Consider the following 27,832-nt stretch of genomic DNA (forward strand, 5'->3'; position numbering starts at 1 on the left):
CCATTGTAACCACTGCAAGCACATATGCATCGGGTAACAACCATCTCTGATGCTCTGACAATTCAATCCAGCAACCATTTGCATCCATTTTACCCGTACTTTCTCTCCACATGCTCAACTCTTTCTCTGTAGCCTCAGCTTGAATAGACTTCACACTCTCTATCGTGTCTTCACACATTCCAACATCACCAACCCATCTTGCAGGGCCTGCAACATACATTCGGCTCATCACATTTTTTTGCAGTTTCTTTCGCGATTTCATCAGCAAATGCATTTCCACAACTAACATCATCAGTCACCTTCTTGTGAGCACTACATTTCACAATCGCCACTTGCAAAGGCAAGGTCAGTGATTCAAGAAGCTCATTCACCAACTGACCATGCTGAATCATAGCTCCATGCGAAGTCAGGAACCCACGTTCTTTCCACAATCGTCCAAAACTGTGAGCCACTCCAAACGCATACTGACTATCGGTGTAGATGGTCACTTTCATTCCTTTTGACAACACACATGCTCTTGTAAGTGCAATCAATTCTGCTGCTTGAGCTGAATTATGTGGAATACGTGCAGCTTCAACAATTGTATGCAAAGTCGTGACAGCATATGCTGCAGTCGTATCACCATTCGGGAGCTTGAAGCATGAACCATCCACCCATAATGTACCATCACATTCAGCAAGAGGAGTGTCCTGGAGATCTACTCTCCCTTTTGTTTCTTCTTCTGTTCTAAGAAGACAATCATGCTGTTCTGGAGCATCTAATTCCTCTACAATTTGCAACAACGTAGCTGGGTTGAGGGTGTTACATTTTTTTATGTGCACATGACTCGCTAACAATGTCAACTCGTAACCTGACAATCGAGCACTAGTTAAGTGCTGTGTCTTGGTTCTGTTTAACAATGTGTCCACTGCATGTGGAACCATCACGACTAACATGTTATTCATCACTACACCAGCAGACTGTCGAATAGACACAGCTGCTGCCGCTGTTGCTCTTAAACAACTCGGCAATGCTTTAGCTACTGGATCCAAAGTCGACGAAAAATATGCGCATGGACGCTGCTTGTCTCCAAACAACTGAGTCAACACTGATAATGCACAACCCTCTTTCTCATGGACATACAATGTAAAGGGCTTACTGTAGTTGGGTATACCTAACACAGGAGCCGAACATAATGCTGTACGCAATTCAAAAAAACTTTTCTGACACTCTTCAGAACAAGGAACGGGATTGGGTGTATCTTTACACGTTAATGCCACCAAAGGTTTGGCTAATAACGAAAAATTTGGTATCCATTGCCTGCAATATGATGTAATACCCAAGAAAGCACGCACTTCTCTCTGTGTTCTTGGCACACTCAATTTCGCTATTGCCTGAATTCTTTCTGGGGTCAGATTCCTTCCCTCCTTCGATAAGAGGTGACCTAAGTAGGTCACTTCTTGTCGACAATATTGCAATTTTGAGAGAGACACTTTGTGGTGCAAATCACACAAATGACGCAACAATGACAACATGGCTTCTTTACAGATTTCCTCAGTATCTGCTGCAACAAGCAAATCATCAACATACTGAATGAGGGTAGCGCCATCAGGTAATACAATCGTATCAAGCTGTGTTTTTAAAGCTTGACTATATATTGATGGACTTTCACAGTAGCCCTGTGGAGCGCGTTTAAAGCGGAAGCTTCGTCCTCCTAAACTGAAGCCAAAAAATCCCTACTCTCCTCTGCAATCGGGATGCTGAAGAAAGCATTCTTCAAGTCAATCACCGAAAACCAGGTGGCAGAAGCTGGAATCATAGTCAATAGGGCAGCAATGTCAGGGACAACTGGAAATTGTGGCACAACTATTTTATTGACCTCTCTCAGATCAATCACAAATCTGTACACAGGTGGCTGAGAAGGGTCAGTTCGCTTCAAAACAGGCAGAACAGGACTATTGCAAACGTTGCCTCTTGTCTCTTCAATCACATCTTTTTCAATCAGATCGTAAATGATTGCTAACAATGCTTTTTCACCTTCACTAGAGATTTTATATTGGGGAATTCGTGGCATTTTAACATTGGCTTTCAATGTTACAACATACGGCGGTATTTCCAAAAGACCTACATCATTAGGACCAGTAGCCCAAAGAATACTAGGGAGAGATGACAATTCTGTTGGAAGTTTGTCCCTTGACAAATACATTGGAGAAACCACTTTCTTACCCAATGTAAGCTGTACTCCAGAAGGAGAACAGTACAAAGTCGCATACAATCTTTTCAGCAAATCTAATCTTAACAGGTTTTCACCACAACCTGTTGTCAGAATAAGGGGTGCTTCGAATTCACAAGGACCAAAAGAAAGAGACAAAGGGTCAGAAATCGGATTTCTAACTGGGGCGCCAGAAAAACCTACTGATACATTCGTTTCGCCAGACAAAGGTGCGCCAGGGAGTTTGGAGTGATAATAGAACTCTTTGTAGCACCAGTATCCAACAGAAAAGGCTCTGACACACCTGATGTAATCACCTCAACGTAAGGCCCACTCTGATCTACTGGAACGGAAACAACTTCCTCTCTTTGTCTATGGCTGTCCTAGCAATCATTACCGTCCATATTCTCATCTTCTGCATAGTAATCATCAGCATAGTACTGAGCCATCCTACCAGACGCGTTATTCTGCTGATCAAACCTATTCATCGAATTTTGAGGTGGAAGAGACTGTGTGTTCTGGGGGAAATTTCCACGTCCTCTACCTCTAGGCGCTTGCTGAACACCTCTACCTCTTACACCAGAAGCACCATTTGCACGCTGTAATAAAATAGGACAACTATACTTGAAATGACCCTCTTCCTTACAATATGAACACTGATTGGGGCCTACAGGGACACGTGGTTGAGTATACTCGACTCTTTGCGAGTTCCTCTGATACTGTTGAGGCTGCTGATAATTATTCTGATAGTTATTCTGACCACCATTGTTCTGGCCACCACCACCACGTGGCGGATATGCTTGCTGTAACAAAACCTTTGTTTTCAACTCTTTAGTTTTCTTCTCTGCTCTATCTTTCTCATCTTTATCTCGATTTTTTGAATATTGTGCAGTAGCCAATATCTGTGCTGAAGAGGAAACTGCCCAAGAACTCTCTGAATCTTTTAACTTCTTACACAACTCTGGAAGCAGATTCTGCACAAATTTATCGACGAACAGTCGCTGACCTCCTTCTGTGCTCATATCTTGACCACTGTGGTCGACAAAAGTTTCTTCAAACCTAGTGAAGAAATCTGAGACCGTTTCATCTTTCTTCTGCTTACACGCAGACAATTTATCCCAATTCACACGCATCGCGGGCATTAAAGTTTTCATGTAATTAATTATCCTACCAGGGAGATCTGCTACTAAAGGCTCAGGTTTAGCACCACCAATTTGTAGGGCATCTGCGGCAGCAATATTAGCCCATGAGTCACCTAACTCTTGATCATGATCTGCATGACGAATCTTTCCCCATAAAGGCTGTGGAACAACGTTCCCAAACAAAATATCTATATCTGCTAAATTCATGATACATGACCCAGCAGTCTGTGACAACTCTTTGTAATACCCTGTGGGATTTTTACGGGGATCAGGCAATGTCTGTTTAAGAGCCAAAACTTCAGCTCGCTTCCATGGGACATGTACCCACACACGCTGAAAGTGTGGCAGAATAGGTGGGACAGCATTCGCGTTCCCTTCCCTCCATTGTGGAGGAACTTCTCTCATGGGATACTGTCTCACCTACTTTTTAACCGAGGAATCAGACTCAAACAATGACCTAGAAACACCTTCAGTCCTAAGCGACAACAACGTCGCAACTGCTTTCTTAACATCTGAACCCACAATTGCGCCTTTTGAAAACTCAAACCGTACATGGCTCAATTCAGGAGGATTAGAGTCCAAATCATTTTCCTCTAAATCTTCACATAAAAAAACACACATTTTCTCAAAAACGTATCTCTGCTTTGATGCTTCCCACTGGGTGAAGACATCCATAACACATTCTAAATCATATCTTTCCGTGTCAGCAACCCATTTATGTGCCAAATAATTCAAAGTTTCCTTCTCCCTAGAATCAGGCTGTTGACTACGTAACTGTTTGCGCTCTGTGTCAGGAGTTACACTTGTTGCGCCAAAGAGAGGATACAGAAGACTAGAAACAGTACTAGTCACTCTCTGACGAACAGGAGAAGTCGATGAAAAGACAAGCGGAAAAACAGGGTGAGACGAGGCAGATGCAGGGGCAGTGTCAGGAGAAGTACCAGGAGTGGTAGTTGATATAGTAGTCAAAGTTGTAGGAAGTAAAGGCAGAGCAGATGTAAAAGTCGGTGGCCCTTGAGGAGGCTGCACCGGAGGAACAGGAGCCAGCTGAAGAGTAGCTGGTGGGTGCTGTGGAGGAGCAGGAGGCAATGCAATCACAGGTTGCGCAACTAAAGGTTGCGGAGGTGCCGTAGCGTTTTGCGCATAGGGGGTGGCGAACTTAACAAATGCGCCATTAACGGATCTTTTTCAAGCTCTTTTGCTGCATCTTGCTGAAGAGGCGGCAAAACTGGATAACATTTATCTATCACCATTTTACGTTGCCTGTACAACTGCTCACTCATCTGTTCTTCTTCCTTGTCTTTAAACTGCATGGCAGCTTGCATTATCGAAATACCCCTTTCTCTCTTATTTTTCTTCGCTAATTTAATTTCTTTCTGTTTGGCTTCCTTACGCCATAGGCGGAAAGAGTCAAACATCGCCGGCCGGGCTTTCTTCTTGAAAAGTTTAACTTCGAGGTTATCTAGGATTTCCGTGTCAAAGCTACCATATTGGGGCCATTTTAAAACACCATCTTTTCTGGTGTATTTGATCCACATTTCATTATATGTGATGGGGCCTACTCCATGTTTCACATACAATTCATAAGTTGGAGTTCCAATCGGAGGAACCGGACACGAGTCCTCCAATCGGGAATCCCTATTATTACAACCAAGACAAAACAAATTTCCAAGTCTGCTAAGACCAGGCATCTTCGCTCTCTAGTCTAGCTTCAAACTTCAAAGGATTATCGATTACGATATTTCTCGTGAATACACGAGTCCTTTGGTTTTGGCACTTGCAAGTTCCAAACAAAGTGATCCCAAAGGGGATACCCAAACTAAGACCAACGAAGGACTGGGAGACGCTCCACTTATACTTAACTGAGATATCGATGACGTCACCAGAAGACTCGTCTTATCGTTTCGCTCTACCAAACTTCAAGGGTCCAAATCAGGGTGATAGCCAGGGCAGCAGTCCTTTGTAGCCGTCGGGAAGCGGGGAACCTCGCAGCAAAGACTTTTGGACCACGTCGACATGCAGGGGTCGATGAAGAGGTTGGCCTTCCTCCAGAATTTTCTCACGAAGCTCCTCACGAACCACTGGCTGGACCGGTACCGCTGGTATCGCCCCGCGTTGGGCGCCAACTGGGGTACTGGGTTTTTCAGAACCGGTACCGAACCGGTAACCCAGTGGTGTCAGGGAACACACCCAAAGACCTCGAGTACTTTCCTGATTTAGACCACAGAAACTCAGAGTCTTCTAGGTGAAGTCAAGGATCGATTTTATTGGCTGCAACCAAGTAACAGGTCCTAGAAGTACAACAACACGGGATGTATATTCTCAGGAGACTGCTCAATCTTACAAAGCCAGGCTTCTCTTTTTATACAAAATATTAAGCTTCAGGCAAACATTCTTGGATTTACAGTATACCATTCACATATTTTCATTACAAAGGAAAAGCAGAGTCATGATGACAAGTCCATATTTCAGTTTGTCCAGCCCACAACAAATTACCCGGCAAGGCCCAGCATTTCCATCAGATACCGGTGGACCCCCAATAAAAACGGGCACCTCCCCATCATAAAGCAAGTGAGAGAGAAAAGAGCAGGGACAGGTGTGAGCAAGATTCGGCAGGGTGTGTGTGTGATGAAAAGGGTTTATGACATGTTGTGCCTTGATGCTATCTGGTTCGGCCACTGGGAGAGGAACTGACCAAACAGGTTCGGCCTGAGGCAAAGGTTTCAGCTTGCCCAGGTCAGAGAAAAGTCAATCAAGGTGTACGTGTCCTTTGATATCGAATTTAGCTGTATTATAGCCTATGTGAGGGCAACCCACAAAATGGCTGCCTTACACAAAATGGAAGCCAAGGGTTCAAGACGAAAATGACGATTTCGAGGTGAAATCGTCACTCGAATATGACGAAAATGCTTGTACATAGTGTACTAGCCATTTTCGGTCTTTTGATATAAAAATCGTCATGCTACGACGAAGTTTTATTCACGAGTTCAGAATTTTCAGAACTACATACTGAGGAGTTCTATGAAAGAAATGTGTACAAAAAACAGATTGGTATTGCTAAAGTGCCTAGAGCGGTAAAAGCTAGCAGGCATTCTGTGACGAGGCCAATAACTGGGGTGCACATTGAAGGTTCAATTAAGGTAAAGTGCAAATGCAACGATATCGGGAAAGTCTATTTTGGCTGTGCTCTGATAATCTGATTCTTTTGTGATGACAGGTTTGTGATTTGAGACAGACCCGAGCAAATTAGAATTAAGAAAGTGCGAAGTGCAGCAGGATCTGGTTGTCATCTCTGTGGTAAAGTAATGACTGGAATGCAAATGTATGATTTAATAATATAACTTACTAATGCGAAGTTCTGTGGGAAGTCCATTTTGGCTGTGCTCTAGTAGTCAGATTTTTTAGGTGAAGTGCTGATGATTGGAGACAGGCCCGATTGACGTAAGTTTGCAGTGTTCTACCACACAGACAGGCCTGACACTGTCTCATTTGATTGCAGTAAATGGAGAAACTTAAAAAAAGGAAATGAGGAATCTAAGAATTCTTCATTTTAATGGCTTTCCAGCAGTGGATTAAGTAACTTGAGTGCTTCTCTGTGAAATTTCACACATCTGACTGATGGTTGCTCATCCACTCTGTTCAGACATGTGGCGATGGGCGGTGATGGCCATGTTGCATTGCGTTACGGCGAAGTTGCAGAACAACGGTTCCAGCCTATAGCACCTTAAACTCTTTATTGCTGGACACACACATATCATGTGGGTTAGGCGTTTCTCCTTATATGATATGTAATTACCTTTATTGTATATGGTTAATTAAAACCGTTTACAAAATTCATTTTTAAACCTCAGATCTCATAAAATCAAGTCAAATTTGTGTAAATACATTGTGCCTAAACTTTAAAAATTTGAGATTAAATATTAAGAGGCTAATAGAGTCCTCTTTGTCTGTTTGTCCTTGGGTTATATGGTTCTTTCTTCTCAACTGGCCGTGAGAGTCCACAGTGCACATGCTTCTTCCATTTTGTTGTCTACCATGGTTAAACACTTCACTAATTTGCAGTTCAACTGTGGGTCAACGGAGTTGAAGTACGCTATCACTTCTTATAGATGCATAAACAGCAGTTATGTTCCAGTGACCAAGTTAAAAGACCAAACTTGTGACCGTGACACAGGGATAAAAGCAGCTATCCCTGGAACCCCCTAATTGGCGTCCATGTCCACACGCAATGTTCAACACCTTTTCCTACTATGCTGCTTTATCAATCGAGATCTAAACAGGACGCAATTCTGCTTTGGTCTTACCCATCGGTTTTTAAACAGTAGGTGCTTCCTGTCAAATTCAAAATGGATTTATTAGCAAAGATTAGGGGGCATATTATCAAGAAACGGTGTTAACATTATTGCCGCTATAGCGGCAGAAAACTGCCTCTAAAGGGGCGATAATGGGCTTGATAATACGCCCTTGTGAATTCCCATAGAAGCCCATGTTCGTGTGTGAACATAAGCTTCTATGGGAATTCTCTAAGGCGTATTATCAAGCCCATTATCGCCGCTTTAGCGATAATGTTAACACCATGCTTGATATTATGCCCTTCAGAATGTCTGAGAAAGAAGCATATGTGTTAGAGGGTAAGTACATGTTGTTCTTTTTCCCATTTGAAATACTTGAAGCTCTCATTATTTGTAGGAGGGCATTTGTCTGTTATTGCCCCCCCCCCCTCCTTCCCTGCTAGAATTATGTACACCGGGGTCACAATAATTCTGGGAGGGAAATTGAGCCGTAGTCCATGTGTTTAAGGAACAAGTTCCAGCAATCTGAAATTCTGTGCCAATTGCCACATGTTTTTCCCAATTATTTCTCTTAAAACTTTGCATGCTTCAGCAAGTAAAGTCTCCAGATGAAATTCCCTGGAGATGCCACATGAATGAAAAGCTGCCATTAGCATTGCTTGGCCACTGGTAGTGAGGGCCTAGGAGGGACATATCCGTACCAGAAGGTGAACACACACAACAAACTGACATACACGGGAGAGACTGATAACATGCTAATGAACCCTAACGTCAAGCTTCTCATTTCTCATCTTAAATTTATATTATGTAGCAAACATCATCGGCTTTGACAAAAATGAAAAGAGTATAAAGAAGAACATAAAACAAGGGATGAGCAGTGACAAGAACCTCCCTTTGAAGCTGCTTGATGGTGCATCTCCCTTGTGTTCCTCGCTTGAGGTTGCATTGTAATGTGCTCCCAAAATATCTACTTATTCAGTGTACTGTCATTTGTTGTTTTGATCTGTTGTCATTTTATCTTTGTACCTGTATTCAGTGGAGCTAATTAGACAGTATGCAGTGATCTTCGCAGTCAGGCTCTGTGGGAGAAAGGAACAAAGTTGTCTTCTGTCTTTAAACATTTCAGTCCTGAGGACTTTTACATCTGTCACTGTTTACATAGGAGTCTGGGATTTAGCACCAGGTTCCAGGAACTTCAGTTATGTAAACATCATGCAATAGACAAACACTGTTTACCTTCAAAAACAAAGCAAGGGTAGCTTCTGTATTTTTTCAGGAGGGCCATTCTGTATTAGCAGGCTGTGTGTAATTGCTGTGCAGGGATGCTGCCGCTATTGGCTCCCTGTCACAAAATATGCGCTTTGATTCCTGCCTCTCTGACTTCTTTCACTGTTGTCAGCCCAGTCTGGGCCTACCAGTTGGCTTCCCATGACACAGAGGTGCTGAGTGCGCAGTTTCACTGTCCCTCTTCACGGAGGAATGCGATCATTACATGACGCTCCCTTCAGTCATCTTCCCAAACTCTCACGCGGTAGCGATGGACGAAAACTACAGATACTGTAAATCCAAAAATAGCAACTCCCTGCCAGCTGTCTGATGCCAAACCGAATTAGACAGCCAGGAAGGAGCACTAATCGGATGGATTAACTTCGTCTCGGTGCCATATTAACCCGAAGATTGCTTTTATTGAATTGAGCGCAGACAGGAGTCGTCTGTGATCAACCCATGCAAATTAATTAAAAGTAGAACAATTAAGGATCCATCTGATAAAATGGTGCACTGACCCGAGCAGAAGGAACAGGTTTCGGAGCTATTTTATGCAAACGGCAGAACTTTTTTGAACCAGTAAAGCGCGCGCCAATGAAACAAAAAAGATAATGGCAGATAAGGCTCGCGGTTATACAATTCAGCCCCAGATGAGCTCTGCAAAGGCAACGAGACGCCTCCTTGTGCTTCAAACGCAATCTAAAAATGTGACTATCAGTCTAGACTGAGCCGCGATGATTACCCTTACTGCTTGTCATTCTCTTTGCAAATAGCATGGACGCTGAGAACAGGAAATACACTTCTGCAACACGTGTTTTGATGACCCTCAGCTCAGAGACTGGAAGTGTATCTATATTATGTCACCGGTGTAGGGAAGAGGGCCGCGCACTGCCCAGAAAGCTCTAGCACCTTGCACTTAACTGAGTTTTTCTAGCTGACCCCGCATTTCCCCGCAGTAGACTGGAAATCCAGTGAGGCGTTCTACGTGTGCGTGTTGGTTCCCAATAGAATACAATTAACGTTATGCACTTTAACTAGATTCTGTATTAGAGTGGAAGCAGCCTCGTGACGAGAAGACTGACACTTGTTGGGGACTGATTTAATGCTGCAGGGGCATTAACATGCACTCTTTGACACAGGTATACCCACCCCATCCTCGAAAACCTGTTCAGTATCCAATCAGCGAGGATATTGACCTGGAGTGGATGTTTCTGCCATCATGCTTATGTCTGGTGTGCACAGAGACTGTGTGCTGAATGAAAGGTGTTTTCTGCAAGCACATATTGCATGTTGAACGAGATGGTAGTTCCATGCCTTAGGGTTGAGGCTTTTGCAGTTCTTCTATCCTTGGCCCATCATCTTAGGCTTGCACTTTAGGTATAAATGCACTCTTGTCTGGTTTCTTGGCTGCAATTTATGTTCAGACAAGTTTCCGTAATTGATCAACAAGATTTCAGACCCACATGGAACGTCTCGCTATTGACTGCAATATGCACTCAAGTGATCACTTTGTGTTCCTGCTTCATTTTTTTTCGTGTAGTCTTTTGAAAGCACTTGCAAAGCCACGCCCTGGTATGATGGGAAGGAATTAGGATTTTTCAAGGTGACACCTACTAAATGTTTCCATTCGCCATACATACTGACCCTTCTGTTCGAGTGTGTCATATTCATCTTTCGTTTAGTAGGCAGCTCGGAAGAAACAGCAAAGGGATTCTGCCACATTGTGTACATGGAACTGCTGTTTTTTACGTGCTCTAAAGAAGGCCAGGTTTAGAGAAGATTCTCTTGTTGTGTCCTGCCTAGTCGGGTATCTGCAGGGCTGCTCAAAGTAGACTAAGCTTCCCTGATCTAGAGTTGAAACCCAGGTTCCTGCTGACTGAGACTCACATGATGGACAACCAGATGAGACCACTGAAAGACTGTGATTATTGGTGAGCGTGCACTGCCCACTTTACCAGCCACCTAAATCTTCAGCATACTCACTGGTAATGGGAACCTAGGCCCCTCTCCCAGTGGCTGACAGGAGCATCATAGAAAATGTTCTGTTTTAGTCTCCTTGAACCTGACAAGAACTTTGGTGTTTCTCCCTTCGGGCTGAGACACACTGGTTCTGTTGGCCATGGCTGTTTATCCTAAGGCCAGAAGCACTGGAATGATCATTCTATGACTTACGGAACATTAAGAAACAGCAATTCGAATGTAAAGTTATACCCAACCTTTAACCAGGGTGGCCAGGTGTCCTTAATGTTTGCCATCTGGACCTGTGGGTGCCCTCGTCCTGTGAGTGGCCCCTTGTCAGAAATTCTTCTATATTACCAACCAGTAATGGAATACGGGTCTATCAAGTCTGAGACACCCATTAAGTACTGACCGTAATGTAAATAATCACACTGACAGCTGAATGGACCATTTCAGACTTCAACTTCTCTGATCTGTGTTCAGTAACTCATCATCAACAACAGAACCGGAGACCCCAAAATGCTGGACACCCGTGAACTAGGAAATGTTCAAAGGTTCCTTTGCAAGTCAGAAGCACTAAATTATGAAGTGGATCGGGAGACAGTTTTAGGGCCTTATTTGGGATTTGGCCGGCGGGTTTTATGCCATCAAGGTGACAGTGTAAAGCACTCTGTTGCTGTGATGAAGTCCCCACCTGCCACATTTTGAGATGTCTGAATGCCCAGTGGGCATTTCTAGCATTGTCAGGAACCACTCCATCAAACTTACAATGCATTGTAAGTATGATGAGGAGCTCCGTAAACATTATGTGGATGAACAACAAACCCCTATTCCATTCTTCTTACCTACCAATCTAATGCTTGGCTTTTTACATGTACAGTTTTGTTCCACTTATTGTGACGTTTTCATCATCAATGTATTACCATCATCCTTCAAAACCCACCGGTCCGGTTTTGCACCTTATCTGATTTGCCCTTCTATCTGTGATTGTCTTTACTGCCAATCTTTATGGTCCTGTTTATTCTTAATGTTTGATCTGTCCTTTTGATCGTTTATTAAGCTTTTTGATGTTATTCTTACGGTCCTGCTTATTTTTATTGTTTGATATGCCTATACACATTTACTGTAAAGCGCTCTGATATCAACAAGGGTCTTGTTCACGCTCTATAAAACGTTCAAATAAATAAATAATTCTTTTTGTGGAAACTAAAAAGAAAATCAATGCCCCCCTTGCCATGGGAGTTTTTACCAAGGCGAGTTGGGCATTTTAAAGTTTAAACTGTCCCTTAATGCAAAGTTTTACCTGGTGGTGATGGACAGTGAAAACTGGCCATGCGTTCACCCATTTCTCAATCGTGGCAGCAGACACATGGCCAAACTTCCGAAAGGCCTTCCTCTGTCGGGCCGTCGGAGGTTTATGTGGATGACAGAGATGGAGTAGTCTCCACCATTGACATAATGATGGTTGGCCTGACTCTAAATGGGGCAGGCGGACCTTCAATTTGGCGGAGAGGGAACTTTATAACAGTTGCAACAGAGTGCCCTCTCTGCCAAGCTCTAAATAGTGCCCTTAGTTGCCTCAATAGATAACTCTAATCACTGACTTATAACTCCTGAACCTTGAAATGGAGTGAAAAATAGAACAAAAGGCAGGCAAGCGATTGCTATTAAGATACATATTTATTGTCCACTACTTTAGCTTTATACTGCTTTTGTTTGTCCACTCAATGACCCGAATCATTGTGTACTAGGATACTAATTTTGCTATAAAACCTAGCTCTTGTGAATAAAATTCCTAAGCACTATAATTATGTTTGGTGCTATGTCCCTGCCCCAAAAACTACAGATTTATTGTTTTGCATTATTTTAATTACCTTTCTTAAAACTTTTAAGCAGAAGCCTGAAGCCTGATTTAAAGAAGGTGAAGTAAATGTTTCTAAAAAGGGAAGATTCCCCATTCACAGCTCCAAAGTTCATACCATTCTCTCTTAAATAACCTCAAAGGAGTATGTCTGAAGGTGGGAGCTACTCTAGTCCCACCACTGGATCTGCTGCTTTTTGCCTGAACAATTGCATACATATTGGCTGATCAGTCATCCTATTTATTTGTCACCATTCATGATGGAACTAACTCTATGAAAGGTGTCTACGCAAAGGGTTTGGATTTCAGGAAATGGTTATATAGCGTCACTAACCTGTTGGGAAACATAACCTTGCATGTTAGGGAGAGTATATATGTGTATAATGACAGAATTTTCCCACTTTGGTTGTACCTTTCACAGGCCTGTATTTAGTGACAATATAGCCACAGAACGTCTTCCCACAGAGGCTCCTACCAAGGATAAGATGCACCTTTGATTGAGGACCCTCAACAGTCGTGGTTGTTCAGTGGATATTCTCATCGCCAGTGAGTAAGAGGAGCTAATTCTACCACAGTTATTGATTGGAAACCCACAAGCCAAACTTGTGATCAACCACCCTTCCTTTTCATTACTCACAACTCTGGCTCAACATTTATTTGATTGCATGTGATGACAGTATACATTCTAGCTAAGCATTTACCGCAGGCCTAAGTTATTGAAAAGTCAGGCGAACAATGGCAATTCTCTTCTATCCAATTTATGTGCAATAGTATGCATGGTTTGTGTTTGTCAGTATAAACAATGGAATCCACCAAGGACACTGGCGAGAAACTACTGACTGTCCCAGTTACTGGAGAAAATGCCTCACAATAAAGTTTGGTTATATAGGAAAGAAAGTACCAGACTGTTCTGTAAAGTGGTATTAAACTTGACAGACAAGAAAAAACAGGTGCGTATTTGTCAGAAGAGGAGTGTGGCACAACATTACTTGGTCTTCGGCAATCAACATTTTTAATGAACGAAATCTGTCATGATTAACAGTAATCACACACTGTGAAACATTCAATCCAATTGTCATCCACATTTTTTAGGGCTCGGCCTACATCCCACGAAGTGGGTGTGGCTTCAGAGTCCTTTAGAGAGGACTTCGAAAATCTTACCTACGAATTCCAGAGAAGCGCGTGAATTCTGTTCGTTATTTATGGCAGCTGCATGGCAATTGGCCCTCGCATGGCTGTGTTTTTACAAGGCAGCACGCAACAGGCCATAGTCTGTGGAGTTTCTCCACTTCCTGCATATTCCATGCGGAGACGCGCAGCAGAAGGCTATAAATCATCAATTACCAGCTGTCAGGGGCCGCGGTGATTGAAGCCAGATGCTAGGCGCGCATGCACCACTCTTTGCTGTCTGCTCTCGGAAGCCTCGGAACTGTATTTGGCATTCCTGGAGCGTGTGTATTTAGTGTCAGGACTGGATGATGCTGGGCGCGCGTGCACTCCAGCCTCTCCTCCTGGGCCTCGGCTCGGCAGAGGTGCGTGCCTCGAAGGCTGCTCGGGAGTCTGCCGGGTCAGGCACAATATGTTTTTTGTTGAAATCTGCAAGTAATGCAACAGGTTGCGGTTTGCGTGCAAGTACATTAACGGAAAGCGCCACTGGCGCGGAAGCACAAAACAATGATGTGTATGATGTATGATGTGTCCATGAACATAAGTGAAAACAGAGCAGTAAATAATGAGGCAGTGACGTGATTGCTAGAAAGCAAAATCACTTGTTAGCCGTGCTTAATTTGTGCCATAATAAGTGCCAGGGCCCAAGATATTTCTGAGGAGGCCACTGCTGCTTGCCCTACTTCAGGCCACTGCCAGTGATGCCAAATACGAGAACCAACGGCACCTACTATCCAGTGTACGACTTAAAAAAACAAGTGTCCATACCCAGTCATGCATCTGCTCATTGCTAGCCTTAGGAGAACTACTTTTCTGTTTCGAGGAACACTTTCACCAAAGGGCTGCGGTTTCACGAAACAGGGATGAAAACTAAAAAACTGTCAACGGTATACCATGAAACGAGCCACCTAAAAAGAATGAAACGCAAAAATGATCACCAAACTTCCTCGATTTGACAAACCACGAAGGGGCCGTGATCGCGAAACGCCGCGTAAATCTGGTCCAAGCGCAAAATTTCCCACGATGGCTGATGTCGCGTGTTTCACGTCGTAGTGGAATGCTTTACCCACACAAGTCTTCACACTGGTTGACGTGATGATAGGCTTAGGTGCACTGTGTAGAGGTAGCGTGAGCACTAGTGATAGCTATGGCAGTGCATTGTCTCACTGCATGAAACTGCATTTCACACTGCATATCATATCCTAAGTATAGTGGACTTTTCGTAGAATTGAATGTTCCACTGTTGTGAATTTTTGCAGAGTGTGAGTGCAGAGTAGTGAGTGCAGAGTAGTGAGTGCAGAGTAGTGAGTGCAGAGTAGTGAGTGCAGAGTGCAGAGTAGTAAGTGCAGAGTGCAGAGTAGTGAGTGCAGAGTAGTGAGTGCAGAGTGGTGAGTGAAGAGTGGTGAGTGCAGAGTGGTGAGTGCAGAGTGGTGAGTGCAGAGAGGTGAGTGCCGAGTGCCTGTTCCAGAGAGAGCAGGGTATGCTTGTGCGCTTACATGGTGCACTGACACACAGGAGCTAACAAACAGAACAGCTGAACACGTGGGAGCTTTATTGAGGCAGCCGGCCCTCTGTGAAGGGAGCAGCAAGGAGGGGATGCCTCAACCAATCAAGCGCAGCTACTCACAATCTACTGTATGATTACAACACAGGCCAAAGGGCAGAGCTAGGTCTTTTCGCATTACGCAGGGTGAGCAGTGTGTGAGTGTGTAGGGTGAGCAGTGTGTGAGTGTGCAGGGTGCACCTCCACAAAACGTACGCTATATACGGCTGAAAAATAGCTCTAGGCAAGCATAATGAAATTCAACAGTACTGCGAAAGCATGGCTTACATTATAAACAAAGTCTTGCAGTTGCCCATTGTAAATGACAATGCCATTTATTTAACGATTAAGTTATTGGCAATGTAAATGACAATGCCATTTATTTATGATTTAAAGAAATGTCGTGAGCAATGCCAATAGCTCTACCTTTAATGATGCCGAGACCATTACATTGTAAATGCTTGTTTAATCCTGTGATCAAGTTAATGAGAACTTTTCCAATACTTTTATATGTGATCACTGAATTCTGTAAAATTTGAGGGTGTTTAATTGAGTTGTTAACAATATTTTTAATCAGCCTCTCCCTTACCTTTTATCTTTGGATTCATTATACAGAGGAGCATATGCACTGCACACAATGTGTGGTAAAAATGTGTGCAATTCTGGCATAAAATGTACAGGATATGTTGTAGGAAAAAGGCTGTTGCATTTTATATGAGAGTTGGTTGGGCTGCATGGGGGTCAAGCAGGCCATAATCAGTGGCGTAACAGGCCCCAGTAGCCCCCGCTGTGCGGGGGACCCCTCAAGCTCCAAGGGGCCCCCTCAGCTCAGTCTTCTGGCCGGAGAGCTCATGATTGTGTCTGGATGGGGCCCCTTCACGTACCTTGCAGGGGGGCCCTCTCAAGTTTTGTTACGCCAGTGGCCATATTGGTGGACACTATCAAGTGAGCACCCGATGCAGGTAGAATGAGGCTCAATCCGAGGAGCTGACAGGATAGGATTTGGGGATCCTAACCAGTTATTGATTTCCTTTGTCCATCTGCTGGGGTTCCAGGCTGTCTAATATAGGAAGCTGGCTCTGTATATACTATACCAAAGTAAATTATAGTGTGCACAGAGTCCCGTGGCTCCCCAGAGGCTTACAAAGGTACAAATAGATAATACCTTACTCGATTTGTGGAAGTGTGGGTGAGCAGTAAGGCTTTTTCAAAGTGTAGTGTTAAGCATTTATTGTACACACTCAATTAAGAAGTGATGTAACTCTCAAAGACTGAACTCATACCAATTGTTTATATTACAAATATTTATTTACTTGTATTTTCTTTATAGAGCCAAGCAGGGCTTGGTACAAGTAAATAGAATTCTACTTTTCCAGACAGATTGACAAGCAAGCTGGATGAGAATTACCTTTGTTACAGGTTTGCAAAATATTCCAGTACACTTGAAATTACTTTTGGATTACTTTTGATTGCTTTTTAGAGTATCTTTGGATTACTTTTTCTACTCAGTGTGATATGTTGAGACATCACACTGGGACATTTCCTAGTTAAAAGGTAGGCAAAACAGTGTTTATCAAAACACAGTTTCTTATGTTTCCATACAAACCCCCTCAACACTCAATGCATTCCTATGGATAAAATGAGGTTATCAGTTTGCAGGTAAGTAAATGGTCTTCAGGGATGAGTTCATGTGGTTAGAACAAAGGTTACCCCCGGGTCAAGGATGAACTCAAAAAGCACCCTCAGCGGCACTAGGGCGGCCGGGTGTAGAGTGCTGAGGCCCAATGTTAGACTACGGGGGTAGGGGGCAGTCGGATGGTGGCTGCTTTCCGGCAAGCCCCAGGGTTGAGGGAGCAAAGCACATAGAGTTAACCTCAGGGCAAAGGGGGATCCAAGTTGGCAAACAAGGTGCACCCACAGCGGCACAGGGGCGGCCGGATGCAGAGAACTGATTTGGCTTCTGTTGCCCAGTTGTTTTCAACGGGAATTGCCGGTTTTGGATTTTGGCTGCATGGTCGGTCCAGGAAGCCTTCTCGGAGGAAACAACAGCTTGGCAGGTATGTTTCAGGGCTCAGGGACATAGATTCAACTCAAGTCCCCTTCTCCAGGCCACAGGGTGGCTGGTTGCTGGGGTGCCTTTTGAGGTCAGATTCCACCTTAATGGGCCATTAGCGGTTGAGGGGTCTCTGTGCAGAGTTTGCAGGTGATGTTGGGAAGCCCTGGAAGGGTAAACTCATGGTCTACTCAGACTCTGGAGTGCTGGGGGACCTCACTGGGACCGGTGGGCCATTCAGACTTGGGCTGTAGTCACCTGGTGCAGTGGTGGTTCCAGGCGTTCTTTGTCATCAGCAGGCTCGGAGTCTTTCTTTGAAGATTCTTTCGGACAGAGCTGCTGTTCACAGGAGAACGGGTCTTTATTGAAGGGAGGCAGTCCTCCCAGGAGTTCTGGAGGTTGCTGGCTGCAGGACAGGGTGACTTTTGGCACAGGATCTTTGAAAACTGCAGACGGGCCGGTAGGGCTGGGGCCAAGTCAGTTCTTCTATGCAGTCTCCTTTGCTGTGCGTCTTCTTTCATCTTTCTTCTTCACAGGTTGCAGGAAGCTACCCTCTACATACTGTATTTAGGGGCGTTTTAGGGGACTTGGGTGAGTAGCCAATGGGCTACTGACCTTAGGGTGATTACATCCTTGGTGTGTTCACCCCACATGGGGGAGTGGGCACATTCCCTAATCCTGATTGGAGAATGCCTGCCATCTGCAAGATGGCAGGCACTGAAGAGTGGGCTTCACCTCGCCTCCCCCACAGAAGGGGTGGGATTGACAGAGGTTCTCATTTTTCCTGCCTGTCTGGCCACCAAAAAAGAGGTGAGACAGTAATGGACCCTTCTCCTGATAGCAGGAGAGGCCTTTGAATCTCCCCTGCCACAGATGGCTCTTCCTGACCTGGGAGAGGTGTGAACAACTCCCCCAGGAAAGGCTTTGTTTGTGGGCTCAGGGAAGGAAGGATCCCACCCCAGGGGTCCAGAAACGTGTCTCTTGGTGGCAGGCTGGTGTTTACCAGTCAGAACACCCAACAGAGGCTGGATGTTTTTCAGGGGGCATCTCCAAGATGCAACCTGAGTGCATTGTATAATAAATCCCACACTGTCATCAGTGGGTTTATTATGCTGAGAAGTTTTCTACCAAATTTCCCAGAATTCATTAAAGCCATTATGGTGCTTGGGGCGTTCATGGTGACAAACTCCCAGAGCATATACTCTTTATGGCTTTACTGCACTTACAATGTCTAACAATGGAATTAGATACTGTAGGGGTACAGAGCTCGTGCAACTGTACCCTCACCAGTGGTATAGTGCACCCAGCTAGAGGGGTGTTTTACCTATACCAAAGGCAGTGGGTTGCAGGCGTAGCACACAGGTATGTGTGCCATGTCGACTCTTCATTTTCTCTGCATCATAACATGCTGCTTTCAACAGCAGTGTGTGTGTTAAGGTACAGGACGTCTAAGAGTGGCACAATATGTGCTGCAACCCTTAGTGGCCTTCCTTGGTCACAGTGCCCTTGGCACCCATGGTACCTAATACAAGGGACTTACATGTGGACAGAGAAGTGCCAATTGGGGGTACAAATATACAGTTTTGGGAAAGAACACAAGCACTGGGAACCTGATTGGCAGGGACCCAGGGCACACCAAGTCAAAGTGCATCAGAAATCTGAAAAAAGTGTGTGGGGGATTACTGAAACTGAATCCCATTTTCCTACATTTGAGTGCTGAGATAAGGGCATGAATGGGACTGACCTGGCCTGAGTAGGAGACTACAAGATGGCAGACCAGCACCACATTGAGCAGTAAAGACTTCCCACGTTCTGACATAGCTGCCACATCTCTGCAATCGACACACAGATGACGACTCGGGTACATTTTTCTTTCTCTTTCCCCCCACTCCTCCTTCCAGTATACACCTGGGAGCCCATGGTGGTGATGGTACTCAGGCGTCAGCCCTAAAATGGTGATTTCGGCAGTGGCCACCAAGGCACTCCCACCTGTTCTTGATTCCTGCTGCACTCTTACGGCTGACCCAGGGCTGATAAAATTGGGTCCTTTGTCTTATCCCCACTGGCAAAACAACTGGGGCTTGGTGTGGTAGTAGCACATGGGTCTTGACCCTGGAACTATGGTTCTGGCCATGCGGGCAGCTGTACCTCCTGCCTGTTCCAGGCCCACAGAAGAAGAATGGCAGCTGGCAGGCAACTTCCAGATCTGCAGATAACTGGTGTGCCTGGGAGGTGAAGACTTGCTGAACCACCTGTGTTCAGCCAACTGCTCCCTCATATTCCTCCCCTTACCCTCTCATAACTGCAGCTACTTCCCGTAATCCTAGACATTGACCAATGCACATGGGCTAACCCCATTGGGACTGCTGGGTGGTGGTAAACAGTGCTGTCCCTCAACCACATGCCACTCATCGCCCCGGAGACTTGCCCTGGATGGTAGTGGGGACTGATTATCTTTAGCTCCCTTGGTGGAAATGACTTCTCCATTGAGCTCTTCTCTCCCCTGAGGGGCGAATAGAAGCAGAACCTGATCTGCCAGTCTAGTTGACCTGGGGGCAGAAGGCTCACTGACAAATCTCAGAGGACCCACCCTGGCTGCACCTACTGATTGCCATCCTATATAGCAGTGCAAGTGGGCTGGGTGGAACAAGGAGATGAGACATTCACCTGGAGTTGGCTTAGGCCTTAAACACCCTACTTATCCACACAGTCATTGCAGATTTTCTGGTTCTTTCTCCTACCTCTTCTGAAATACTTGACCTGTGTCATGGGTTGTAACCAACCTTTACCATCTCAGGCCCAAAGCAAAATTGATAAATGCACATCCCCAACCTCGGGGTCCTGAGAGGGCCCCTTGACAGCCCCCCCAGAACTTTAGGTAGATTGGAATGGCCAGGTTGTTGTGGATACAAATGCCAGTCTCTATTCTAATTGAATTTTAATGTTCACTATTGTGATCTTTGGATGAAATAAACCAGCGTGTGAGAAGGTAGCAATGATGTCCAAAGTTTTAATTTTTCTACTGAATTCCATTTTGCACAGTAGTATTACTGAGTGCATTTTACTTCTGAATTCCATAATCAGTGGAATTATTGTATGCTGCCTTTTGTCCAAGTATTATGGGGGGGATAGCGTAGAATTCCACTTCTAGGCACGTGCCTAGTTTCTAGTGCTAACTTTTTAAGTGCATGTTAAAGTGTGTCATTGGCAGCATGGGCAGGCAAAATCAGTGGTGCAAGCAGAAGTGGCCTCCCGCCGAGATTCTCGGCACTTATTTTATTTAACAAATTAAGCATTGCCTACATAGTGTTGTTATACAATGGCATTATATAACATTCCACTGGGAAATATCCCTTGTGTGGCGGTAACACCGCTTTGCACAATTCGCCTTCACGCCCCTGTATTGTGGTACTGCTTACCAGAAGCCCTGTGTTTTGAGGTAGTATTGAGATTGTGCTGTTGGAAATTGCATTACTTCATGAATCAACCCTCTAATTTATATAAAAGTCAATTTCATATGAAATGTGGCTAAGTATGTACACGGAGGCCTCTGCATTTCAGTTTCCCGGGGTATTAATTAGATCCCACAATCACAAACCGTTTAAGCTATTAGTAAAGGTGTGGGCGATCATGAAAGATATCAGTAGCAGGGAATTGTGTGAGCTTTATTTAATGTCCATTTAAAAAGCTTTTCACAGTCTGGACAGCTCTTCAAATTACATGGGCAGTTATTTTGTTCTGAAGCTCAAAACGCTTAGATCTATGTACCCAGGCTCGATAATCACCCCTTTGCAGTCGGATTACTTTCAGAGCATTTAAAAATCACTTACAAGCACATTCGTTTAGAATTAGGATATGTATTTCCAAGAGCATATACAGCCACAATGAGATTATTACAATGCATCACCGACTATGCCAACGTCTCTGAATTGCAGACCTATAACTGTGAATCCATATTATAAAATTGTTTGGTATAAGCCAACGGTTCTATAATCTTGAAAATTATTGGGTGGCATCTAAACAAAATATCAGCCGGGGAGAGGAAACTGGCCGTATATAATATGCGTTAGCAACAATATCACCTATGCTCCTTTCACAGTATTCAGCGGATGTATGATGTTACCACGCGATCAAAATGATTGCGGTACATCACAACACAGCTTTTACAACGCAAGTCGTTACCATGACTTGCGCTGTAGGGTGCTGGATTTAGGAATAGTATGATTTACTATTCCAACTCCAGCCTACGTACAGTAAGGAAGGTGTTGGAATAGTAAATCTACTACTCCTTAGTCTAGTGTTTTGACCGCGTTGTAAAGGTTGTTTGCCGTATTAAGCAAATGGACGTTGCTAACAGTAGCGCAAACCAGTGATATTTATTATACTTAAGGATAAACAGATGGAGGGAGACACACTCAAGCTACAGCTGAGGTAAGTGAAATTGATTTGTGAAATGGTGAGCACTTAGAGCCTGCAGGATCAGACTGGTGACGTCCAAAGTTAAAGGTGAACAGAGGTTGCTTTGTTAGGGGACTGCAGTTTTAGACAAAGTACCTTGATCAACACTAACTCACCTCTCCTCATGGGGAGTCACAGAGAGCACAGCCCAGGTACATACAAAATGACAGTCTTTACTTTGCTCATTAGTGGCATTCTGGGTCACAGCAGCATCTAAACATGGAGCATCAAAGCACCATCTTCCATCTTTGCTCTTCATTGCAGGTGATGGTGACATCAGCCAAAGGTCTGGGAATTTGCTTGCCTGTGCGGATCAAGTCATTAATGTGTACCAGGTGTGTTCCCATTTCCTAAGTGCCCACCTGCATGTATCTGGTATCCTTTTTATTTTTGGATATTGGGTCACGCTAATCAGGCATGCGCACAGAGGCCTACTCTTGTGCCTGATGATGAGAGGTCTCGGACTTGTTGTTTACCTGAAGGAGTGCACCATGGTTTCTCTCATTTGTGATGGATCACTGGTCACTGGAGCGGAAGCCTACTGTTCAACTCATGTAGGTTTCCACTTCTAGGCACTTGCCTATAGTTTCTAATGCTAACTTCTTAAGTGCATGTTAAAGTGTGTTGTGCGTGTGCTTAGTGTAATGCATGCGTGTGTGTGGGGAGCCAGAGTAATGGAGGTCAGTGGAATCCATTTTGGCTGCCCCTAGGCTAGCGTTACACAAGATGGAGGGTGAAGACTGTACTGCCAGGCATTGGGAGACCTAGATACTGAAGTGAGGGCAATGGAGACAGGGCTCCTTTAGGTATTTCAACACATTTTGGCTAGTAAGAAGCTTCTGATTAATCTTCCACAGACATTTCTGCTGGGTGGATTGTAATGGGACGCGTGGGACTGCAGACTCTGTTATAAAGGGTTGAGGGTAGCCTTTAGGTGAGGGTGGCCATGTTGTCCTTTCCTAATTAGTCCTTCTGTTGGGCGGATACCAGACATTAAAATACTCTTTACACTTCATTATGTGTCTGTTATGGGCGCCCCAGTAGGGTTATAACCCTGTTGTTAGATCCATCACTCTACACCAAAGGTCTCTAAACTGTGGAGTGCACCCCCTTGGGGTCAATGGGTGAATTCCTAGGGTGGGTTCAAATGCTGCTGCAATACTTGTAAATTAATATGACCTGCAAGCATGACTTGGCTATTTGATGCATTTTCCAGAGTTAAAGTGCATAAAAACAGCATGTGTACTATCATCATGAGTGCCCTAAGGGTGGGGGTCAGGGAGTGCAGTGACAGGGTCAAAGACACAGCTAAAATGAAGAAAATTGTCTTCAACTATTTTTTAGTTTTTGATCTACAGCATACAAATGAACTCACACACCTTAAATGACAAATACATTCAAGTTAAACTAATTGGTGGGAAATCGCCTCTTTTTCGTTATGAAACCTCAGTTGGTTACGTCATTCACTGCCGATGCCTGTGTGTGTGACCAGAGAGCCACAGAATTGAAATCTGGTTGGTGCAGTGAGGACTAGTGACTTCTCTATTTAAAGGCCCTCATTCACAAAGAACCTCCGCACTTGTGGTAGAGGCCCCACAGTAAGGGGGAGTCTTCGCATTCAGAGCAAAATCTCCACAGTGAGCATTCTATTTACAAACCCATCATTCTCATTGCAGAGATTCCACCCTGAGTGAGGAGGCCCTTTGTGAATCAGGGCCAGAGTGCCTTGAGGACCCAGCCTGCAACAGAAAGCACTGTGAATATGTAAGGTATTATATGACAATGATATGACACACAGTATAAGATAGGCTGTTGCAAAATGATTTATGTTTAAGATAAAATATTTGCATTTAAACTATATATTTTAGTATTAAATAATCAGACTGTTCCTGTTACTGTTTCAATGCTATACATAATCATGATTGATGTGTTATTCATCTGCAGTCCTTGTGGTCCAAAAATGCCAGAAGAAATTCAGTGAGAACACCCGGACATAAATCCTTTCAACTTACAATCAGGATCTCAAGGGGGGCTGCCTTACATTTCATTATTTCGAAATCTCCATGACTGGCACTGGTCCACTCTCAAACTGTATTAAGGGAAGCTCATTTTCTACTTCATGCTGCTGGCGTTGTAACCAGTCTGACAGTGACATTATTTGAATGCTATTGTCCTATTCTGTTCTGGAGCCCTTCGAGCCTAATGTCTATAGCAGCATGTGCCCTGCTCATTCTGTAAGCATCTAACCAACCATTGGTTTGGTGCTGTGTTAGACCTGGCATCTTTTGGCATGTTTCCCCTTGTAGTGTAGTTCCTATTATCCCAATAGGCTCTGCGCATTGGAATAATACCTTCAATAGTATAGGCCTAGACCAGACGTTAACTAGGTCTACTACTGTAGATATTAGACTTAAAGTTTTGGGTTTGCCAGCTAGCTCAGAGTTCACTAGAAACTTTCTCGAATAGGCAAGGAGGAATTGAACCTCCCTGGATAGACAAGAAGGGATTTAGTTTCTGACAACCATAGAACATGACAACTTTGCTCTCCCCTAATCAAGAGTGTATCTCGAGAGTCGTGTGAACAAAAGGCAATTTATTTTACTCAGTCAGTACGTGCATTCTTAGTCTCATCAGATTGTAGAGAAAAGGAAGAGACGGGCGTGTTCAATAAAAGATGTTATTTATTGATCAGTCTCTTTTCTCATACAAGAGAAATGGATCGATATTATTGCAATACTTATGGTTAAGTAAAGTGCATACATTAAAAGCAGAAGTATATAATAATGCTTTCTGTCCTCCTGGTTTTGACTTTGTTTTTGCTGGTTTAATTTCTCTGCACACTCTCTCACTGCTGTTCAGTGTTAAAGTGCAAGTGCCCCTATTGTGAATTGTATTATGTATTGGTGTTTCCATGATTGGCATATTTGATTTACTGGTAAGTCCCTAGCAAAGTGCCAGGGCCTGTAAATTAAATGCTGCTTGTGGGCCTGCAGCACTGATTGTGCCCCCCCACACAAGCAGCCTTTCAAAGGGCTCTAAGACCTGCCACTGCAGTGTCTGTGTGCAGTTTTTACTGCCATGTCGACTTGGCAAGTGCACCCCCTTGCCAAGCCCAAACCTTCGCTTTTATTACATGTGAGTCAATCCTAAGGTAGGCTCAAGGTACCCTTATGGGCAGGATGCAGGCATGTGAAAGGTAGGACATGTCCTGGTATGTGTGAAATGTCCTGATAGTGAACTACAGTGTGATTCGTTTATTACTGTTGAAAGGCTATCTGCCCCATAGGATGGAATGTGGAATACTCTGTAGCATTTTACGAGTATTTCGTCCCATTGGTACAAGACAGAGAAGTGGAGTTTAGTATGCCTGAACTCTGAATGTAGAAACGCATCTTTTAGTAAAGATGATTTTTATGTTCTGTGTTTGAAAATACCACTTTTAGAAAGTAGGTAGTTTCTTGCTTAGCAATCCTGTGTGCCTCTGCTGGATTGTGGATTGACTGTCTGGCTTTGGAGTGACTCGGGCTGGGGATGTGCATTCTCTTCAGACAACCACCTGGGGGGGTTCGGGTGTGTCCTGCCTTTCCTGGATGAGTCAGGGCAAGGATGACTAGACCAGGGCTACATTTAGAGTAGTGGGTGGAGATTTCCTTGCACCTGAATGGGCCTGGTCTGCCTTGGACAATGCTGTCTCCACCTCCTGCTGGGAAGCTGGACCAGAGAGGACCAAACTGGTTTGGACTAAGCACAGATCTTTTTGTATGCCGTTTGGGACTCACGGACCGAGCCTGCCCTTATCCTAGAGCTGGGATTTCGCCGGATTGCACTTAGCACCTCGCCATTTGGTCCGAAGAACGTCTAAATCTGAAGTGCCCTGGACTCTGGTGCTAGAGAGCGTGTGTGGGGGGAACCGCAGGGCTGCGAGCAGACCCGCAGGGACTCGAAGTACCAGGAGTCCCTGCGTGAGGTCGAGAACCGCAACACCTGGGTCGCTCTCCCTGCCTGCCCCGCCCCCGCCTATGCAAATAAGAACCTGCTGTTACCCTTATCGTTGGGATCTTTTTGTATGCCGTTTGGGACTCACGGACCGAGCCTGCCCTTATCCTAGAGCTGGGATTTTGCCGGATTGCACTTAGCACCTCGCCGGACCCGCTGCGCGGGTCCCGCTTCGCCGTTTGGTCCGAAGAACGTCTAAATCTGAAGTGCCCTGGACTCTGGTGCTAGAGAGCGTGTGTGTGGGGAACTGCAGGGCTGCGAGCAGACCCACAGGGACTCGAAGTACCAGGAGTCCCTGCGTGAGGTCGAGACCCGCAACACCTGGGTCGCTCTCTCTCCCTGCCTGCCCCGCCCCACCTTACCTCTCCTTCATTACTGAAGCCCGGGCAAAGGGCGGGCCGTCTAAGGCCGTCAAAGGGTGAATAAGGATGGGCCGGGCCCATTCTCTTTCTTCGTGGATTTGAGGACTTAATGTTCCCGTTTTAATTATTGTTATTAGGTATTTATCTTGGTTATTGTTTAGGTCTAGACCTATTGCTTTGTCCTATTTTTATAAACTGTACTTCTTAACCTTATATGATGTCCTTACGATCAGGGAAGGGTAGGCAGGTAACAGTAAAAACGAGTAGTGTTAAAGCAAATGGAACTTTAGATGACTTTATTATTCGGGCAACAGGGATATTGGAAAAAGAAATTGCCCTCACAGAAAAGCGTTTATCGCTAGACTTAGTGACAGGGAAACGTTCTTCCTTGGGGCGGATTGGCTCTACAACTACTCCCGAAAAGAGTTTAGCTAATGACTTGGAAGCCAGTCCAATATTTGTAGTAATTCCTGATTCCCAACCAACCCCTATGGATGATAAAGTGGATTGTCCAAATGAAGGCCGTATATCATCAAGTACCACGGGGGAAGGTACCCAACATTGTAATTTGAGTGCCACAGGGCCTATTCCTTCGCAACCCCAGGTTGTAGACTCTGACCCAGTAGTTATAAAAACTAGTAAACGGAAAAGAGGGGGGGTCATAATAAGGGAAGCAGAGCTAAATTAGCAAAGACGAATGCATTAAGAGTTTTAGCAAATTCAGCTAGACAAAAGGGAATTCCTCCTGGGGAAGTTGGACATGCAACCCTTTCCTGCCCAAATAATAATGAAGAACTATTGGTAAATATTGAGAAGCTGGTAAAAAGCCTTCTGATGCCCCTTTTAGAGAGAACGCAAATTGTTAACCTAAAACTGGATCAATTAGAACATCTTATATCAGTTAATACTCAATCTCTTGAAATATTGGCCAATAAGAGTAAACCTCTTGAGACTTTGGATAATCGTATTACAACAAAGAAGGGGGGTCAGAAAAATCAAAGTAAAGTGCCCGAAACCCCTGTAATTGCGGACCCCCAGGAAGTCCCCGTACAAACAGTTTTGACTAAACCTACACTGGCGGCTACTGTGGGATCCCAGCCTAAGACTGTAGCAGCCATAGCATCAACATCTAAGTCAACGACATCTAAGCAGGCAGTCACTTCTGGGCCCAAACCAACTCCATCGCGGGGAGCGATAGTTCCTAGTGAAATAGCCCCTCTAAATAAACCAGTTTGTGTAAACCTACCCCCTGACTCTGCCCCTTTTATGGTAATCCTGACAGGAGTCCCAGTAGTTGCGCCAAATAAACTGGAATCAAGTCAGGACCTTATAAATAAAGCAACATTCTGGCTTAATAACAATAGGCCACTTCCCCCTGCTTCTAAAACACAAATATTAAGTGTGCGAAGGGTCCCCTGGGTGGGGCCAAGTGAGAAAGATCTAGAGGGGGATTGTATCCTTATTAATTTTAGGGACAGTTGGGTAAAAGACTTGATTTGCCGTAAACCAAGGTTTGGCAGACTGGGGGATATTCAATGTATA

This window comes from Lissotriton helveticus, chromosome 4_1 (genome assembly GCF_964261635.1).
Source record: "Lissotriton helveticus chromosome 4_1, aLisHel1.1, whole genome shotgun sequence".
NCBI classification, from domain to species: domain Eukaryota; kingdom Metazoa; phylum Chordata; class Amphibia; order Caudata; family Salamandridae; genus Lissotriton; species Lissotriton helveticus.